This window comes from Chenopodium quinoa, unplaced genomic scaffold, assembly GCF_001683475.1.
Source record: "Chenopodium quinoa cultivar QQ74 unplaced genomic scaffold, ASM168347v1, whole genome shotgun sequence".
NCBI classification, from domain to species: Eukaryota; Viridiplantae; Streptophyta; class Magnoliopsida; order Caryophyllales; family Amaranthaceae; genus Chenopodium; species Chenopodium quinoa.
In genome coordinates, this window is record NW_018743412.1 from 195,332 (window position 1) to 214,516 (window position 19,185).

Sequence of the window (19,185 nt, forward strand, 5' to 3'; positions counted from 1 at the left end):
CAAGGGTATCCAATCGAATGCTAACACGTGGCACTATAACCCTAATAGGGGAACCGATCTCCGTCTACTATAAATAGAGGAAAGTCCTCATTTATTTCACATTCAGGAACAATCATAAATACAAATACAAATACCGAGCAATATTAATTGCAGAATCTCCCGGAATCCGAGAGACTATTTACTTTCTGTAGTCTTACCCCCTAAGACGTATTCTAACTTGATCGTCGGAGGCGGAACTCTAACCAACCGGAGTCTCCGTGCTTTTGCAGGTACAGGCGGTCGGCTACCATTTCTGGTGTCGTAACTCTCCCGTAGGACACATCAAAAAACCCCGAAACATTGGCGCCGTCTGTGGGAAGGGTACTTCTAGAATGGCATCCCATGAGTCTGTACCACTTAACAACGAGAAACGGCCTCTGGTCGAACCTGAGGTCCATACGGACCAAGATAGTGGCGACGACCAAGGGGTCGAAGCCTTTATGGCCCCAGACGGGTCGTTCAGATCTAGGCGCTCCCGTCCCAAGGAAACAAGGGAACGGGATAATGACAAAGGTCTCAGCCACCCAGCCAGCCAACTAGCTGAACAAGCCCAGACGGCTGAGGGTGCTGCCCCTGTTACCAAAGACGAACTCATTAAATTCATATGTAGTTTCAAAGGGGAAATCAAGGACCTGATAAGCAAGAAGGCAGGCTCCCACAAGGGTGAAAGGAATGGTGTCCTTCCAACAAGTGTATTATTCTGATAAAGGGTTCAGAATTATTACAGAGCTAATTCTTCAGTAAGGTCAAGTGATCGGAATTCCTAGGTGGAGGCCGCTTCTGACCAGTAATATTAAGGTATAATTAATATTACAGCTTAATCTTAACAGAACCCTTCGGGTCGAGGCCAATCGAACAATCGATCCAAGACGACGAATTAATCCAAGATTTAATGAGTCGTCGGAGTTTTACGAACGCACATGTTGGATATCGAGCCTAGGGCGTCGAGACCGAGTGTCGCAAAATCACAAGCAACAAGTGCGAGCATAGCCGTAGCATCACATTGGCCTAGTCATGTGAGGTGCAAGGCTAGGCTAGCTCATCGCAAGCCTAGGCGCACCATGTGTGTGCTAGGCGCGCCATGTATGCTAGGCGCACAAGGCAGCCCATCGCAACAGCATGCATGCGTGTGTGCGTGCCTTTTCATGGCACAGCAGCACCGCAGCATGCATGCATGGGTGCCTAGGCACCATCGCATCCTACGCACAGCTCACCATCGCACCATCGCATCACAGCACTATCGCACGGCTGGGCCAGTGCGTATGTGCATGTGCGTGTAGGGCATCGCAACAGCAGCTCTAACCTCACCCAACGTGTGTGCGCTTGCGTGCAAGCCATCGCAGCATCGCTAGCACAACACCAAGCATCGCATGCTTGTGCGTGTGGCTAGCGAAGTGATGCCCACATTGCGTGGCTCGCTAGCAGCATGCATGCTGGGAATGCGAAGGGGTGGGAGTGCGAGTGCTTGCGAGTGTAAGTGTCAGGCCAGCGCCAGCACCTAGCAGCGCCCAGCGATAGCACGCAGCAACAGCAAGAGCATCGCCCAACACAGCACGCATATGCTGGTTGGGGTGATGCGGGGATGCTAGCTGGTACTAGCTGGCAGTGCTAGCTGGCATGCTGGCTGGCTGCCAGCCCAGCAGCCCCTTGGTGCCGGTTTTGGGAAGGGTGGGGAACAACCCTTGGACAATGCCTTGGGGAGCAAGGCAATGGTCCCCCCCACCTACTCTTGGTCCTCACTTAACTCTCTCTCTCCCCTTGACACTTGTTGCATTGTGATTGATATGATTATTTATTTAATTTAGAATTAAATTAATTATCAATATTATTCATTCTCCCACATTGGTTGGGAAATGAAAATCAAGGGTTCATTTCCCTATAAATACCAAGGCTTGGGTATTTGGGAAAAAAAACACTTCAGTGGAATTGAAAAGGCAACTCTATAATTGAGTAAACCTTGAATTCGTAAAACTCTAAGTTTATATATTGTCCGGGCCTTGACTAACCTTCGAGGCTTAGGACGATTGGGTCGGGTTCGAGGGTACGATCCCGTTGGAGGCCTCGCATTATCGAGGTTGAAGTAAGAGCTCGGTGTAAGAGCAAAGCACGCGTCGAGGGTATAATTCTTATCCTTACTCTTAATTGTGTTTTAATTATGTTTTGCTTGTATTAGTTGCATTAATTATGGGGGTGGGTCTTAGGGGGTTTCTTTCCGCGTAGTGAGGGTCACTACGAAACCCTACAAAAGGTCTGTCGGCCAAAAATCCATCTCCCTCTGGGAAAAAGCCTTCTCCGTCTTGGAAGAAACGTTCTCCCTCTAGGAAGAAGCCGGTTAAAGACCGAATTCCAACTCCTCATCCTAAACCACAGGGACGGATTGGCCCATGGTGGATCTTTCCAAATTTCTCTTTCGCGAAGTGGGAAAGAGGATGGTCATCCAGCAAGTTCAGCCGAATGGGTCAAAAAAGACACTCTCCGATGCTCGGATGTTTCTCCAGGAAAAGAGAGGTCAACAAATGTCTGAGTCGGCCTCCACGTCGACATACTCAGACAGTCTCAATAATAATTCAATGAGGTATTCAGATACAAACTGAGATAGTCAGTTAGGTGGCATTTCCGCACGAACTGGCCCTAAGATTATCGTGCCGGCTCCGTATGTGCCCTAACAGCCATACTTGCCGTATGGATCTCCTTACACGCAGTCGGCCCTCTTAAGGGTTAAGCGGCGCAGAATGTCCAGCCTATGGACTGGCAGCTTCGACTGCTGAACCTTGGGGAACAGCCTTCGGCCTTCTCTAGGGAGATAACCGAGGCGGCTCAGCCTGCCAAGGTTAAGAACGTATTGGTTGGTGCCTATGACGGTACCACCAACCCGGAAGACAACCTTATGGCGTACACCAACCTCATGTATTTGCAGGGGTTGGATGATGCCGGCTGGTGCAGATGCTTTCCGACAACATTGAAGGGCATAGCCCAACAGTGGTTTGGCAACCTGCCAGTCGGTTGCGTCAAAAACTTCAAGAAACTGACATACCTGTTCGTGTCTAACTTCTCTATGAACACCCCGGCAAAGAAAACAAGTCTCGACCTGGGGGCTATACAGCAGGGAGATAGAGAAAGGCTAAGATCCTATGTCAAGCGGTTCAATCTGATGAGAATTCAGATCCAGGGACTGTCTGACGAAGTTGCTTACACAGACTTCTTCAAGGGTCTGAAAGACGGGTCGACCTTCAAGTTCGACCTAGTCAGAAAGAGGGTAGCAACCCTACAGGAAGCTTTGATGGAAGTCGAAGCCTACATACAGGCGGCGGAGCTCTGTGCCATCAAGCAGCCGTCGGAACCTAAAAATCCGATAAAAGGGACAGCCGGCCAGCTCAGCCGGTCAAAAAAGAAGAGAGCAAAAAGAGAAAAGAAGTCTGGGTGGCTGACAACTCTGGTCAGTCATCCCAGAAGAAGAAGAAAGAGTTGAAACCGTACGTCCCTAAGTACTATTTCAACAAGGATTGCTTTTCCATCCTCATGGAGGTGAAAGACTGGTTGTCTATAGAGAAACCGGCTGCAATGAAGAGTCCCATCAAAAGCCGGGACAAGTCTAAGTTTTGCCATTTTCACGAGGACATAGGCCATGACACCAATGGTTGCTATAGCCTTAGACAGCTACTAGACCGCCTGGCTAATGAGGGGGCTTTAAATTCCTACCTTGTGAAACCCAAGGGCAACCCCCGAATAAACAATGGACAACCGTCCAAGAAGCCAGACAACCTTGCTATAAGATTTGACACCGATGAGGAGCAAATCATGACTATAGAAGGCGGCTTCGCCGGAGGAGGTCTAACCATCCGGGGCACCAAAGATAACATCCAAAAGCTGGAGGTCTACTTAGTGGATGAGGGTCAGGAGTCAAAAGACACCTTCCCTGAGGTCATCTCTCTAAGAAAGACCGGGGCAAGGTCAGGCGGCCTCATGATGAACCCATAGTCATCGAGTGCAAAGTCGCCAACCAACGAGTAGGTCGGATCCTCATTGATATCGGGAGCTCGTCTAACCTTATCAACTGTAGATGCTTGGCAAAGCTCAAGTACAAGCCTAGCAGCATGCACAAGGCCTCCCATCCCTTGGTCAGTTTTGGGGGAAGAGTGGTGCATCCGGAGGGAAGGATTGACCTACCCATCCGGCTAGGTGAGAAGGAGGAAAGGCGACACATGGTTGTCAAAGTTTAGGTGGTCGAAGAATTGACCGCCTATAACGTGATTTTGGGCCGTCCTACCCTCAACGAGTCCAAGGCAGTCATCATCCCGCCTCTCATGTTGCTGAAATTCGAGAGGGATGATGGGTTAGTAGGCTCCCTAAGTGGGGATCAGAAGGCGGCGAAGGAGTGCTATCTCTCAGATGTCAAACCTACTATGGCTGCAGCCGGCCAAAGTGGGAAGTCTATTGACCTTGACTGCCAAGAAGTCGCGCCTACTCCCAAGGAAGCCGGTAAAAAGAGAAAGGCGGACCACTTGGTGGCTGTCAAGAAAGAAAAACAATAGCAATCACTAATTGGGGTACGGTCAAACGATCTCCGTCCCCAGCCGGCTGGTGATAACATTGATATTGTTCTGGACGACAGCCAGCCAGAACAAACTGTGAAGGTGAGGACGGTTGCCTTTGCAAAGTTGGGTGCAGGCTTGCACCAACTGTTGAAAGAATTCAAAGACATTTTTGCCTTTGAAGTGGAAGTGATGCCAAGCGTAAGCCCGGATCTTGCTGTACACAAACTCGCCGTGGACACTAAGAAGAAGCCGGTTAGGCAGAAGAAAAGAAATCACAGTGAGGAAAGGTCTCAGGCGGTTGCCGCCGAGGTCAAGAAGTTGATGGATGTCGGGTTCATTCAGCAATGCTACTACCCGGATTAGGTAGCTAATGTTGTTCTGGTAAAGAAGCCGAATGTTACCTAGCGGATGTGTGTTGATTACACAGATCTGGACAAGGCATGTCAAAAGGATAGTTATCTACTTCCAAAGATCGGCAGTCTGGTCAACTCTACAACCGGTCATGCCTTGATGAGTTTCATGGACACCTACTCAAGCTTCCATCAGATACCCTTGTGGAAAAAAGATCAAGAAATGACAGCATTCGTCACTGATCAAGGGTTATTATGTTATAGGGTGATGTTGTTTGGGTTAAAGAATGCGCCTGCTACCTTCCAGCGTATGATTAATACCGTCTTCATTAATCAAATTGGGAGGAATGTAGAGGCGTACATCGATGACATGATAATCAAATCCATGCTACACACGGATCACCTTGCTGACCTCCGAGAAACCTTCACCACCCTCAGGCGGCATAAGGTCATGCTTAATCCCAAAAAGTGTGTCTTTGGTGTTGAGTCTAGGAAGTTTCTCGGATTTTTGATTGATCAAAGGGGAATAGAGGATAACCAGAAAAAGGTACAGGCGGTAATTGACATGAAGTCACCCTGCACTGTCAAGGAAATCCAAATATTAACCGGTTGTCTAGCGGCATTGGGGAGATTCCTCAGCCGGTCAGGCGACAAATTCCTTTAATTCTTCCAAGCAATCAAAAAGAAAATAAGATTTGAATGGGGGGAGAATGCTGAGGCGGCATTCCAAAAGCTAAAAAAGCACCTACACTAATTACCCCGGCTGGTCAGTCCTTTAGCTGGGGAGGTTCTCTACATGTACTCGGCCGTCTCAGATCACGCCCTCAGTGCCGTTCTCCTAGCTGAAAGAGACGACAATCAGCTCCCAATGAACTTCATTAGCCATGTGCTTAGAAATGCTGAACTACGGTACCCCTTGGTTGAAAAATTTGGCCTTGCCCTTTTCATGGCCTTAACGAAGTTGAAACAAAACTTCCTGGCACATCCGGTGGTGGTCTACACAGACCAACCCCTCAAGCAGCCAATGACAACCCTGGAGTCATCCGGTAGGATGCTAAAATGGGCTATTGAGATGCAAAGCCTAGAAATAACCTTCAAACCGAGAAAGGCAGTGAAGGGTCAGGCGTTTGCTGACTTCATTGTTAAAATGACTAGGCTGGATCAGCCGGAAAGCATTGATCGGGCTTGGAAGAGGGAGCTCTACTACGAACGCTTGTGGTGCAGGTGTGATTTGCAAGTCTCCTGAAGGAGATACATATGAATATGCACTACGGTTCAAGTTTCAAGCCTCAAATAATGAGGCAGAGTATGAGGCCCTGTTTGCTAGGATACGTATATGTAAGGCGGCAGGGGCAAGAAAAGTTGACGCTTGCTCACATTTTCAGTTGATCGTCAGTCAATACCATGGTGACTATGAGGCCACCTATCCGGAAATGATCAAGTATCTACAGGCGGTCAAAAATGAGGCCGGGACACTTGACGAGTTTCATTTAAGTCAGGTGCCCAGGTCAGAAAATAAACAGGCGGATGCGCTGTCAAAACTGGCATCATCCGCCACTTGTGATGCGCCTAGGTCAGTCTTTTGGGAAGTCATGGAAAAAAGAATAATTGAACATGATCCCATTGGAATTTTTTACCGAAGCTCTACCTGGATGGATCCCATCCGAGATTATTTGGTAGACGCCACTTACCGGATGCCCCTTCAGAAGTGGCAACATTGAAAAAGCGAGCTTTGAGCTTCGAGATCTACAAAGGGGAGCTCTTCATAAAGGGTTACCTCCAGCCGTTGCTGAAGTGTGTTACCCTTGAAAGGGGCAAAGAGGTTCTAGAGGATCTGCACTCGAGCTTTTGTGCATCACATATAGGCGGCAGAACTCTAGCAAAAAGGGCCAGGCGGCAAGGCTACTTTTGGCCTACTCTTGAGGCAGACGCCATGAAATGGTGAAGAAGTGTGACAAGTGCCAAAGGTTTGGCCGACTCACACACCGTCCGGCCACATACTTGACGGCTATCTACAGCCCGGTTCCATTTGCAAAATGGGGCATGGACATCTTAGGTCCATATACGCCTGCCACAGGCGAGCGGAGGTACATCCTTGTGGCTGTAGATTACTTCACCAAATGGGTAGAGGTAGAGGCGGTCAGAGGCATTAAGACATTGGACGTCATTTCCTTCATTTGGAGAAACATCATCACCCGGTTTGGGGTTCCTAAATCTATGTTTTTGACAATGGCCCTCAGTTTGAGACGCCTACCCTCAAGAGCTGGTTGGGAGATCAAGGGATCTCACATTGTTTTGCATCCGTTGGCCTCCCCCAAGCAAACGGCCAAGTTGAAGCCTTCAACAAGCTCATCTCAGACGGTATTAAGAAGAAAATTAAAAGGGATGGCGGTCTGTGGGCGGATGAGTTGCCTCATGTCCTATGGGCCATCAGAATAACTGAAAAAGGGGCAACTGGTTAAACCCCATTTCTCATGACATACGGCACTAAAGCCGTCTTGCCAATTGAACTTTATGAGCTAACACTCTGAATCATGCTCTACGATGAAGAGGCAAATTGGGAGGCCATGCGTCTAGCCTTATATTCACTCCTAGAGCGCAGGGGCAATGCCGACTTGCGTCATGAGATATACCACCTGAGAATGACTAGAGCCTACAACAAAAGAGTGCACAAACGGCCCTTGAAAGTGGGAAATTTTGTGCTACGAAAGATACAGGCCACTGGCAGGGCCAACGAGCAAGGGAAGCTAACTCCTAATTGGGAAGGCCCCTACCGGATTTTTTACGAAGTTAGAGGAGGCACCTACCGCCTGGAAACTCCAGGTGGCAGGCAGCTAGCCAGAACTTGGAATGTAGATAACTTGAAAAAGTACTACTTCTAAGTCTTGTAATCTTTTGTAAATAGAGTATTAATGAAAAAAATGTTACATTAATTTCTGTTCTTTACAAAGCCCCGAGTGTGTACTACACAACCGGGTAAATTTTGAGGCCAAATGAATCCCTTAATTATTGTATATTGTAGTCTTGTTTGTGCAATGCACGACCGGGAAAATTTTGAGGCAAAAGGCTAGATTTTATCTTAAACCAACCGCTTGCTTCAACATAAGCAGGCATCCGGCGACGCCCCTTTGAAGAGAACATCTCCCATTTGGGTGGTACATTGGTCCATCAAAACGTACAAACGGCTAAAATCTAACTTTCCAGGTTAAAACAGTCGCTTGAATATGCAATTGAAATCGAGATACCCCATGTTGTTCCCAAGTGACATAGACGGTTTCCGAAATCTCAATCAGAGATACACGGCTTTTGCTCAAAAGCATCACAGCCGGTCTCTCGCCAACCACTTCACTTAAGAAGAAAGTAAAGGTTGAGATGCAGCCGTATGACGCTCCAAAGTAGCACAAGCGGCCGCTCAAAGGCACTCAGTCGGTTATTAACCCCAATTTACTACTAAAATTGACTTTGACACAACCGCATGTCGCCCCAAAGTGCACAATCGGTATCTATGTTCTGGATCAAGTTAAACTGGTCCTCACTCAAAGGTATTGAAGCCGGTCAAAGACTGCTTGTTTCCTATCAAACGCCTAAGAATGATTACCAGAAGGGTAACAAATAGTCGGATAAGCGATGGCCGTAAGCAAGCACCGTCTGCTATCCCTACTTAGCCAATTCAACAGCCCTCAAAATCGTCAAGGGACTACCTGCTTATTCTCAGATGCTCGTTTGGATAGCTACGTGCTTAGAGTAGGGCAACTACCAGGCACCCAACCGTCCAGGGGCAAGGAAGCTCATACATCCGGGATATTGCATACAAACCAGAAATGCCAAAACTGAAGCTGCAAAAATTGAGAAAATTGAAATTGAAAGACATTAAATAGAAATAAAGCCGAGTCAGCCGGCAAATGTATAAATATGCTTATACCCAAAAGAAATTGTTAACCGGACCCATTTCCGGGAAAAGAAAAGAGATACATGCAAATACACCGCACGCATGCCGGAGAGTAAAATTAAGAAGTTCAAGATTGAGCCGGGTCTCTAGCGGTGGCTTCAGGAGCAGCAGGGCCAATGGTCTCTTCAGCCTGGACCTCCTCATTTTCAGCTCGGGCATCTTCATCCCCGTCTGCGCCCATCTCCGCCCATACTTCATACGACTCCGGCGCCGGCTGGTTTGTTTCCTTGCCAAAATAGCAAGATCTGCGTATTTGTAAGCTAGTTCCCAGACGGCATAGTCCGCCTCCGGATGTATAAGTACCAAGACATTTGCATGCAGTTTTTGCAATAATCTTGCTCATTCTCCTCGATGAGCTGGCTTTGTTCAGCTTCCATGGTGGCTTGGAAGTTCTAACAGGCGGATGCTGCAACCTTCTTCAGGCGGCAGTTCTCACTCAGTAGCAAGCAGTTCTCCTTTTTGGTCGCCTCAAAGAGCTTGAGGGACTCTGCCGCCTTCTTCACCTCCTCTTCAGCGTTTTCTTTCTCCGCCTAGAGGTTATGAATTTTTTTCCGAGCTTCATCGAGGGACTTTTGAAGCTTTTTGATGCAGTCCGCATGTTGCATGATTATGCTTTTAGTTTCTAAGTCATGCACAATCATGGAATATTGAGCAACGTTATGGGCCTTAGACGCCTCTCGTTTAGCTCGTCTTACCTCCTCCTGCTTCCTGGCATAGGCTCTATTCATCCCTTCCACGCGCAACATGGACTGCAAAACCACAGCCTAGGTTAGAAGGTCAAACGGTTTAATACCTTTGAGATATTCAGTTGGAGGAACATACGTCAGCCAGGCTGATCATGACCCGATCAGCATTGAAGGTGTTGATCCTAGGGATCGCCTCTTTCTCCACCTTTGGAATGGCCATCAGCATGGCCCCAGCGTACTGTTGTACATTCGGCCAGCGAGGGGAGAGATCTGCACCAGAAAGAGATGGTGAGAAAGGTACATACGCCCCTCCTATAGACTGCCGGCTTCCAGAAGAGTCTTCTGGCTAGATCTGGGAGTGTGACTTGACCCGCATGTGCTTTCCAAGAAAAGAAGGGTTGAAGGGATCTATTGTACCTTGAGAAATAGGTTGAGAGCCTTAAAGGCCCTCAACCGGCACAGATGCGCCTGAATCCCTAGGCGGTGCAACTTCCTTGGATGCCTCTGAGACATCCGGTTGCCTGAAGGTGAGATCGAACCCCAGGCTAGTATTTTTTACGCTCATTCCCCCAACCGTCAGACGGTCAGGGATCGCCTGTGAGGAGGCTTTTCGAGATTTGTTAGGGACAATACCCTCATCTCTCGGCTGAGGCCGGATCAACTTGGTCTAGGAGAGAGGCGCCTTGCACCCATCCTAAGTCAAAAGCAGACATAATGGTCAGCCGGTACATACTTACAAAAAATACAAAGGACTAAGGGACAGGCGTGTATACCTTGTTTTTTGCCGCTTGGGCCACAGGAGTCTTGTGTGGAGGCAACATTGTAAAGGCGTTTACTGCAGAAAAGAAACCGTCTGATTAGGTGAATACAAGAAAATTTTTCTAAATATGAAATAGCTAAAGCGGCATAATAGTGTCGGGTGCTATTGCAACCTACGTTTCTTAAATTGGGTGCTTAACCCGCAGGCGGATAAGAATGCCTCATCTCGCAGAAACTCGTGTTTTGGTACCCAGTTCTTGGGCACGCTTATTAGCTCACCGGTTGAGAGGGAGGTTGTGGTGAGTTTAAAGAACCCCATCTCTATAATCCTCTCATAGTCCTCATCTGCGATTCGGGACATTTTGCATTTTTGCCCTAGCAGCTCAGGCTTCCGGTTGTAGGTCTTGAGCTCGCGGTTCTCTTCGTTTGTTGGGGCGGAAACGAGGTAAAAACAGTTCTTCCAGTCCGACCACTTAGACGGTTTATCCAATGTCATCAAATACTGGGGATAAGTGGTCAGAGTATATTAAGCTCTCCACCCGCCTGGGCTCCTGCTTAAATAGTGCATATGGGCGAAGGCCTCCCAGTCGGGGTTCAGGCCCTACAGGCGGCGATGTAGCCTAGAATGTTAACCCAAGAATTGGGGGTTAATAGCCACACGCCTAGGCCGTATCCTCTTAAGATGGCCTTAATGGTGTCGTGTAGAGGGAAGCGGAGCCCGGCTAGAAAGGCCGCCTCATAGTAGCCAAAGTACCCGTTTGCATTGCGCTGGTTGTCCTCCCAAGCAATTGTTCCCGTCACAGGCGGCACTCGAAGAGTGTACCCCTCTCCTAGAGGCCGCATGAGGACAAAATTCCCTAAGTTCCTCTCCATGCTAGCCCGGTCCTTAGCTAAGACGGTGATAAGGAGGGGATCACCCTTATTATTCCAAGTGGGTCTCTCTTCCTCATCGCTATCTATAACCGGTGTAAGATAGCTACTGCTACTGCTTTGATCAGAGTTTGATGTAGAGGAGGTCTCCCAGCTGCTCTCATCACCAGAGGATTTTTCCTTCTCAGCTCTAGAGATAGAGGCAGCATCTTCGCCGCCTCCATTATTAGACCCCAAGATTCCATCACTAGGGGTGCTTGGGGTACTTCTTGGGGATTCCCTTGTCATCTCAGCCTGGTTTGTTTCAGGCGGCAATTCTTCGGGGCTTTCTCCTTTATACTCCAGATCTACTACCGTTTTTCTAGTACGAGCCATTGTGTCCTTCACAGAGACAGAGACGGTTGGATTAGGAGAGGAACAAGGGGAATCCCAGTACCCAAAGGCGGCTCCCCCAGTCTTAGACTCAACCGTACCAGGGGACCGGTTGACCTCTAAATTGTGGTTTGTTGGGTGTGTGTTTGGTGAGTCCATTCACTTTTAAAACCAAAGAAAGAAAAAAGAGAAATAGACAAACAAAATACATGAAAGAGCTGAATGGGGTTAGAGACGGTACCTCCAAAGTAAGCTGAAAGACTAAAAAGTGTTGACCGGCTAGTAAAGCAGGCGGAATTCTGTGGATGGCTTGCAAGGGGCACATGCGTTTGACCGTGTGTACCCTCTGAGAAAAGCAAGTGTTTTGGAACCTGAACTAGCTATTGCACAAACGGTATATCCATGTGTACCTTTGGAAGTAATGGTGGTTTCTCACAAACCCCTCAAGCGGTGCTGACCGGCTATCTAAGATGAAAACCGGATGAGTAGGGAGTAGACAGACGGTTGTATAAGCAAGACAGCTGGAATCAGAGCTCTCTTTTTTCTCTCAGTTCTCTCAAATTTTGCAAAAGTGTGAAATGAGAGGAGGGGGGTTTCTATTTATAAAGAAACTCAAAAGGCAAACCGTCGCCTCCTTATTTCAAATTTGAATTAAAAAAAAATGGAGGGAAGGAGAAGAACCTTCACCTTCCTAGAGTGTGACACGTGTCACAGGTGCCACGTGGCAAGCCACGTCACACCTATTGTTTCGGGGTTTTCTGATGTCCTGCGGGAGAGCTACAATTCCGAGACTGGAACCGGACGCCTGTACCTGCAAAATAACGGAGACTCCTGAGAGCTCCGCCTCCAACGGTCAAGTTAGTACCTGATTAAGGAGTAATTAATACAGAAATTAAAGTAATAAGGTCTCTCTAGGTGAGAGTATTTAATGTAGGTAATCTGCTTTGCTAGCGAGATCAGCCGGTTATTAGTGTGTTCTGTCAATTATTCGGTCAATTATTCAGTCCCTTGATTAATGAGGATTAATCGAGTATTTATAGCCTTGGGAAGCGTGCAACTCTCTAGGTTTAAGGTAAACCTAGGGCCGATCGGGCTTCTAGACTGAAATGGGCCTTGATGGCCGGTTGTCCCATTTGGCATGGGTGGACACGTGGCGTGTCTTAAGTGGTCCGTGGAGGACGCGTGGCGGAACCTGGTTGGTCCACTTGTCAAACGGCGCTTGGTGGATAAAAATCCCCTAATCATTTGCCCCTCACAGGTGGCACGCGACTGGTCACGTGTCGCCTGTGACAGGCGTCGCATGGTGACAGGCGACGGCCCGTTACAGGTGTCACCTTGCAGACGGCCGGGAGACTCTCCCGCCCAAATTTGAATTCGGAAGCGACCCTTCGCCTTCTCATTTTGCCTATAAAAGGAAGTGCTGACTTCGGTCATTTTCACATTTGAGAATTTTTGCGAGAACATTCGGACCCCTGAACTTGCTCTGACATTTTCGGACTTTTTTTGCCTACCGCCTGTTCTGACAAGCCGACTGACCCGAACTTTCAGGACTTCATCAACTGTCATCCGTTCAGGTAACTCAGTTCTCTTACTCTTAATTTTCTTTTTATTTTTTGAAATGGCACCATGGAAGCACACGACACGCCCTAAGTTAGTGATCAGCCGGTCACCGGGGACGGCTGAATCTAGGACTAGGAGTGCCGCCTGCCCTTTTCTGGACCCATCTTTACCCTTTATACAAAGTCCGACTGAATCTGTGTCTATGCAGAACGTGATGGCCAGAACAAAAAAGACTGCTAGAATATCAAACTCAGACGGCTCCTCCCAAAGGGTACTCCTTAGCGAAACATCTGACCAGGCGCCAGATGTGGAACGAGGCGACTGTCAAGCTGACAGTTCTGAGAGAGGGACCAAGGTGTTCCCTTCTCATCTAACCGTGGACATGTCTAATTTACCTTCTGCTCCTTCTAAGGGAGAGGAGGCGGGCCCCTCTAGGAGAGGGGAGGAGTCGTCCTCTTCGGACTCGTCAGGGGACGAGTCCGATTCCAGCTCTTCTGACCATAGTTCTTCTGACCATAGTTCTTCTGACTCAGAAGAAAAACATAACCGCCTACAAGAGGCGAGAAGTTCCCATGCAGTGGAGAAGGGGGATAATTGGGCAGAGCCGTCCGCCTCTTACAGAGAGGAAAACACCCCCTACTACTGCAGGGTGCCCCGGGGCCGGATCGCAACCATGCGAGACAACGTGGCGAGCTTTATTGCTAACCACAAAATGAGCCCGGAGTATTTACTGTTTGTGCCGGATCCAGAAGATACTGTCGTCTGGCCGGCTGGTACCAGCTATGGTGACGGCTGTTTTGGCTGCTATGTGGCGGCCATCAAAGCTGGTCTGCGCTTCCCATTACATCCGGCTGTTCAGCGGATTTTAGATGGGTATGATCTGGGGTTATGGCAGTTAGCCCCCAACTCTTGGGTAAACGTACTCGGCTATGTGGCCGGGTGCGAACTGAACGGGGTGGAGCCAAGTTTTGAGGCTTTCGCCCACATGAACTATCTCAGCCGGACCCCTAAGTCGGGAGGTACCGGCTGGTATCAACTAACAAGCCACAGGGGTTACCTCATGACGAGAGGTAAGGCAAACAAATGGAAGGATTGGCGGAACACCTTCCTTATTATCGAGAGTTCAGACACGGGGCTGAACAAACGTTTTAACAAGTGGAACAGGGATCCGCCTCTTCTTGCAGGCGGCCGCAGCATGCCACCTGTTCCCCCAAAGGCTAAAAGAGAGATCCTAGACAAAGGACTCTTCAAAGTAGAGACTAGGGTGAACTCTACTTCAGGGGTACGAGAGCAAGTACCCCTACACTGCGTCCCGAGCTTCAAGTGGCTCTATGATGAGTACTTCTTGGCCGCCTGTGGCCTCGGCAGTCGGTGCTCTAGAGGTAGCCGGCCTGACGAATACTCTGTTTTCTCACGCCTTGTTTACTTGGGATTTTTACTAACTTTGCTGTTTATTTCTTTCAGCCGACGCCATGAGTAAAATAACAGCATCTAAGACTGCGGCGGCCATGCTGCGGGTTTCGCTAATGAAGCAGTCGTACGCCGACTCCCCCAGCAAGGAGGCACCCTTGGTAAGCTTTGAAAACTCTTCCCCTTTAAGTTGTATTATGCATATACTAACTCTTTTTGTTTTCAGTCTGGCACTCCAAGGGCTTCTTCCTCGCAACAGCCGGACCCCAAGGCCCGGAGAACGACTGTTGCAAGCTCTCCTGGGTCTTCCAGGAAAACAGTGGCGGCTGAGAAGCAGCCGGCCACTTCTTCAAAAACCCAGGCGGGGCCGCCTAGATGTATGGACACTTGCTTGTAAAAACTCACTCTTGCTTCCTTCTTGATTAGGTCTAACTTGTTTTTCCTTCTGCTTAATGCAGCCGGCCCCCAGGGACTTGACTTGGTTGAGGTAGCCAAGTCAATGGTTAAAGTAGTTCCTCCCTCTGACAGGGAGGCGGTCAAGGGTGCCGGCACCCTTGACCTCGATGGAATTTCGGGGATCCTAGCTGAGGTATACCCTTTTGAAGTTCCAGGACGCCTGTTAACCCTTATGATTGGAAACTGACGCCTGTTTTTCTTTGTACTTAGGCCCTGCTCCGAGTCAACAGCCTTCGCAAGCCGATTGATCGGAAAAACAAAGAGGTAAAGGCCGCAAAGGCTATGGCCGCCTCCAGCTGTGATAAAGCAATGTTTCAAATTGCCCAAAATGAAGTACTGACCATTGATCTTCTTTATTATCAGGCGCAGGCGACCGCCGCTGTTCGGGCTCAGCTAGAGGCGGCCCAAAAGAAGGTTGACGAGCTGGAGGGGACCGTCACCAAACTTAAAGCCGAGCTGAAGCCCCTTCGTCAGAAAATGCACTCTTACGAAGCCATGGAGAAGTCTTTGGCTAACGTAAAAGAACGCCTGGTGAACCAGGAGAAGAGTCTTACCCAAGAGCTCTCGGACAAGGCCGAGCAAGAGAAACAAGAGCTCGTCCGGGAGATGGTGGAAGACTCCGCCCAAATCCAACGCATGACCTGGGAACGACTGTTCCCCAGTGCCGACTTTGCCTCATGGGAAAGAACGTACCGCCAGTGTTCGGAAATATATAATCAACAGATCCTGGCGGCTGCTGAAGAAGAGGCGATGGACGTTGCGTTGGAGGAGGAAGAGCCGGTTGTGGCGCTTGTGCCACTTGGGGGTAAGGCATCAAAAGATGATGCAGCTAAGGCCGAGTCCAGCAAGAAGAGTGCTGACCAGGCGGCTGCTGCTGATACTGAACTGCCCCCTTCTTAAGCTTTAAGTATATATTTTTTTTTTTTTTCACGGCCTGCGTGCCGTTTGCTTTGTAATTACCCGGCCAGGGGGCCGGGGTTTTGAATATTCTGCTGGTCTTTTATGGCCGGCTCATTTTAATCAAATTTTTTGTTTTTGTTCAAATTTGTCTAAGTATTTGAAATTTGCTCACTAGACAGACTGTTGTGCATGGCCGAACGTTAAGACAGGTACAAATAGTAAGTATGCCGCCTATGCCCCTGGACGACTGGTTGTCTGTTTCCAGGATAGATGATCAGTCGGCCATTTAATCAATCGGTATTCGAACTCTTTATTCAATTTGACCAAGTAAATAGAATTACCAAGTAGCCAAGGAATTTAAGTAGGAAAACAAGCGGCGGGTACCGGTTGTTTCCCTTTATTGCCAATGTTGGCCTCTAATTTGTTATTTGTTAACCTAGCAAGAGTATTGGTTGAGAGCCTTTGTTTATTAAAAACAAGTGGACGACTCGTACCTTTTAGGCTCAGTACTAAGTTTGAGTGACTATTAAGTTAACATAGGAGTTACTTAGTCTTCGTCACAATCTTGATTGAGTAGTAAAGGTATCAGGCGGCGTAGGCCGGCTAGACCCCTTGATTCACCAATGTTTGTTGGCTATTTACTCAATAGGTTATCCAGTAGGAATAGGGGTTCGAGTGCCCTTGTTTGTATAAAACAGGCGGACGACTCAAACTTTTTAGGTTCCATACCAAATTTGAAGGAGTGACTATGAGTTAACTTTGGAGTTACTCAGTCGCCGTCACTTTTGTTTGAGAAGTAGAGGTACCAGGCGGCGTAGGCCGGCTAGACCCCTTGATTCGCCAATGTTTGTTGGCTATTAACTCAATAGGTACCCCCTGCATTTATCCCAAGTAATACAGGCGGTCATCTGACTCAGATGTCAACTGCTACCACTGGTTTGGTTAGTGATAGAGTTATCCTTGTCTCAAAAACGGCTACGTGGTTGCCCTTTGGGACAGTCGTATAGGTGCCGTGTAATTAGTTTATAGAACAATGTTCCACCCAAAAGGGAGCTGCTCTCTGCGACGAATTTCATCCGAATGGATGCCGCCGGACGCCTGCTATAATGTTGGGACAGGTCGGATTAGTTTTTAAAAGTTAGATCAGTTGACTAGGCGCCTGGTCTGATCATTCGGCCAGTGGCCTTGGTACGTTCTTGGTGAACGTATGTGCTAAGTAAAAGAAGGGTAGCCGCCTGTTAGTTACAGGATCGGCCAGGCCCTAAACTTTTTAGCTAAGTATTGTGAGTAAAATACTCGAGAGAGAGTAGCCGACTGTAATGGAACAGACGGCATGCCCCTGTAAAGATAAAGAGTGAAACTCAATGGAGAGTAGCCGACTGTAAAGGTACAGACGGTCATGCCCCTCGTAATACAAAATTGAATAGTAAGTGCCAACTTGTTAAGTAGCTCTTTACTTTACATCATTCAAAAGAAATATTTCTTAAGGTTATCTACATTCCAAGTTCGAGGCAACGGTTGTCCGTCTGGTGTTTCCAGACGGTAGGTACCGTCCCTGACTTCCGCATAGATTCGGTAGGGTCCTTCCCAGTTGGGAGTTAGTTTGCCAGACTCGTTAGCCCTACCAACTGCTTCCATTTTTCTAAGTACAAAGTCCCCTACTTTGAGTGGACGCCTGTGCACTTTTTTGTTGTATGATCTAGTCATTCTCAGGCGGTAGATTTCATGGCGCAAAACAGCATTGCCCCTCTTTTCAGGAAGTGAGTCTAATGCCAGGCGCATAGCTTCCCAGTTTGCCTCTTCGTCATATAGCATTACTCGAAGCGTCGGCTCGTAGTGTTCTATTGGAAGAACAGCTTCTGCACCATAAGTTAGGAGGAATGGAGTTTCTCCAGTCGCCCCTTTTTCAGTCGTCCTAATGGCCCAAAGAACATGTGGTAGTTCATCTGCCCATAGGCCGCCTGCTCGTTCAATTTTTTTTCTTGAGACCGTCTGAGATGATTTTATTAAAGGCTTCTACCTGGCCGTTTGCTTGTGGACGGCCGACAGATGCAAAGTAATGTCCAATTCCTTGGTCTCCCAACCAGCTTTTGAGAACAGGCGTCTCAAATTGGGGACCATTATCAAAAACCATAGACATGGGAACCCCGAACCGAGTGATGACGTTTTTCCAAATGAATGAAATTACATCTTTCGTCTTGATTCCCTTTACAGCCTCCGCCTCTACCCATTTAGTGAAGTAGTCAACGGCAACAAGTATATACCTTCTGCCGCCTGTAGCAGGCGTATATGGACCCAGAATGTCCATGCCCCACTTAGCAAACGATAGTGGGCTGTGAATGGTAGTGAGATCAGTAGCCGGACGGTGAATTAATTTGCCAAACCTTTGGCACTTGTCACATTTTTTCACCATCTCCATTGCATCTGCTTCCAAAGTAGGCCAAAAGTAGCCCTGCCGCCTTGCCCTTTGAGCAAGCATCCTACCACCTATATGGGAAGCACAGAAACCAGAGTGAAGATCATCTAGTATCTCTCGTCCCTTTTCAGGAGTAACACACTTTAAGAAGGGTTGAAGGTGCCCCCTCTTGTGCAGTTGCCCCTGTATCATTTCAAAACAGGAGGCTCGTTTTTTCAGTGATGCCGCCTGTTGAGGATCATCCGGCAGTGTACCGTTTGTCAGATATGCCCTGATTGAATCCATCCAGGTTGAGCTTCTGTCTAGAATTCCAATAGGATTTTCCTCGATGCTTCTCTTCTCCATTACTTCCCAAAACACAGTTCGAGGAGTATCGGAGGAGGCGGATGATGCTAATTTCGAGAGTGCATCTGCCTGGTTGTTTTCTGATCTCGGTACTTGGATCAGATGGAAATCCTCAAGGGAGCCGACTGCTTGTCGGACCGCCTGTAAATATTTGATCATGGCCGGATGTGTTGCTTCGTATTCGCCATTGTACTGACTCACTATCAGTTGTGAATCAGAATAGGCGTCTATTTTCCTTGCCCCGGCCGCCTTACACATGCGGATCCCGGCTAGTAAAGCTTCATATTCGGCCTCATTGTTTGAAGCCTGGAAACCGAAGCGTAGAGCATACTCGAACCTGTCGCCCTCTGGAGATTGACATACGACGCCTGCTCCACAACCGTTTGAAGTAGAGCTTCCGTCCACATATACCTTCCAGACTTGGTCTGGAACTTGAGAGTCAGGAGGACGAGTCATCTCTACAATAAAGTCAGCAAAGGCTTGCCCCTTCACTGCTTTTCTAGGCTCGAAAGTAACTTCGAGACTCTGCATTTCTATG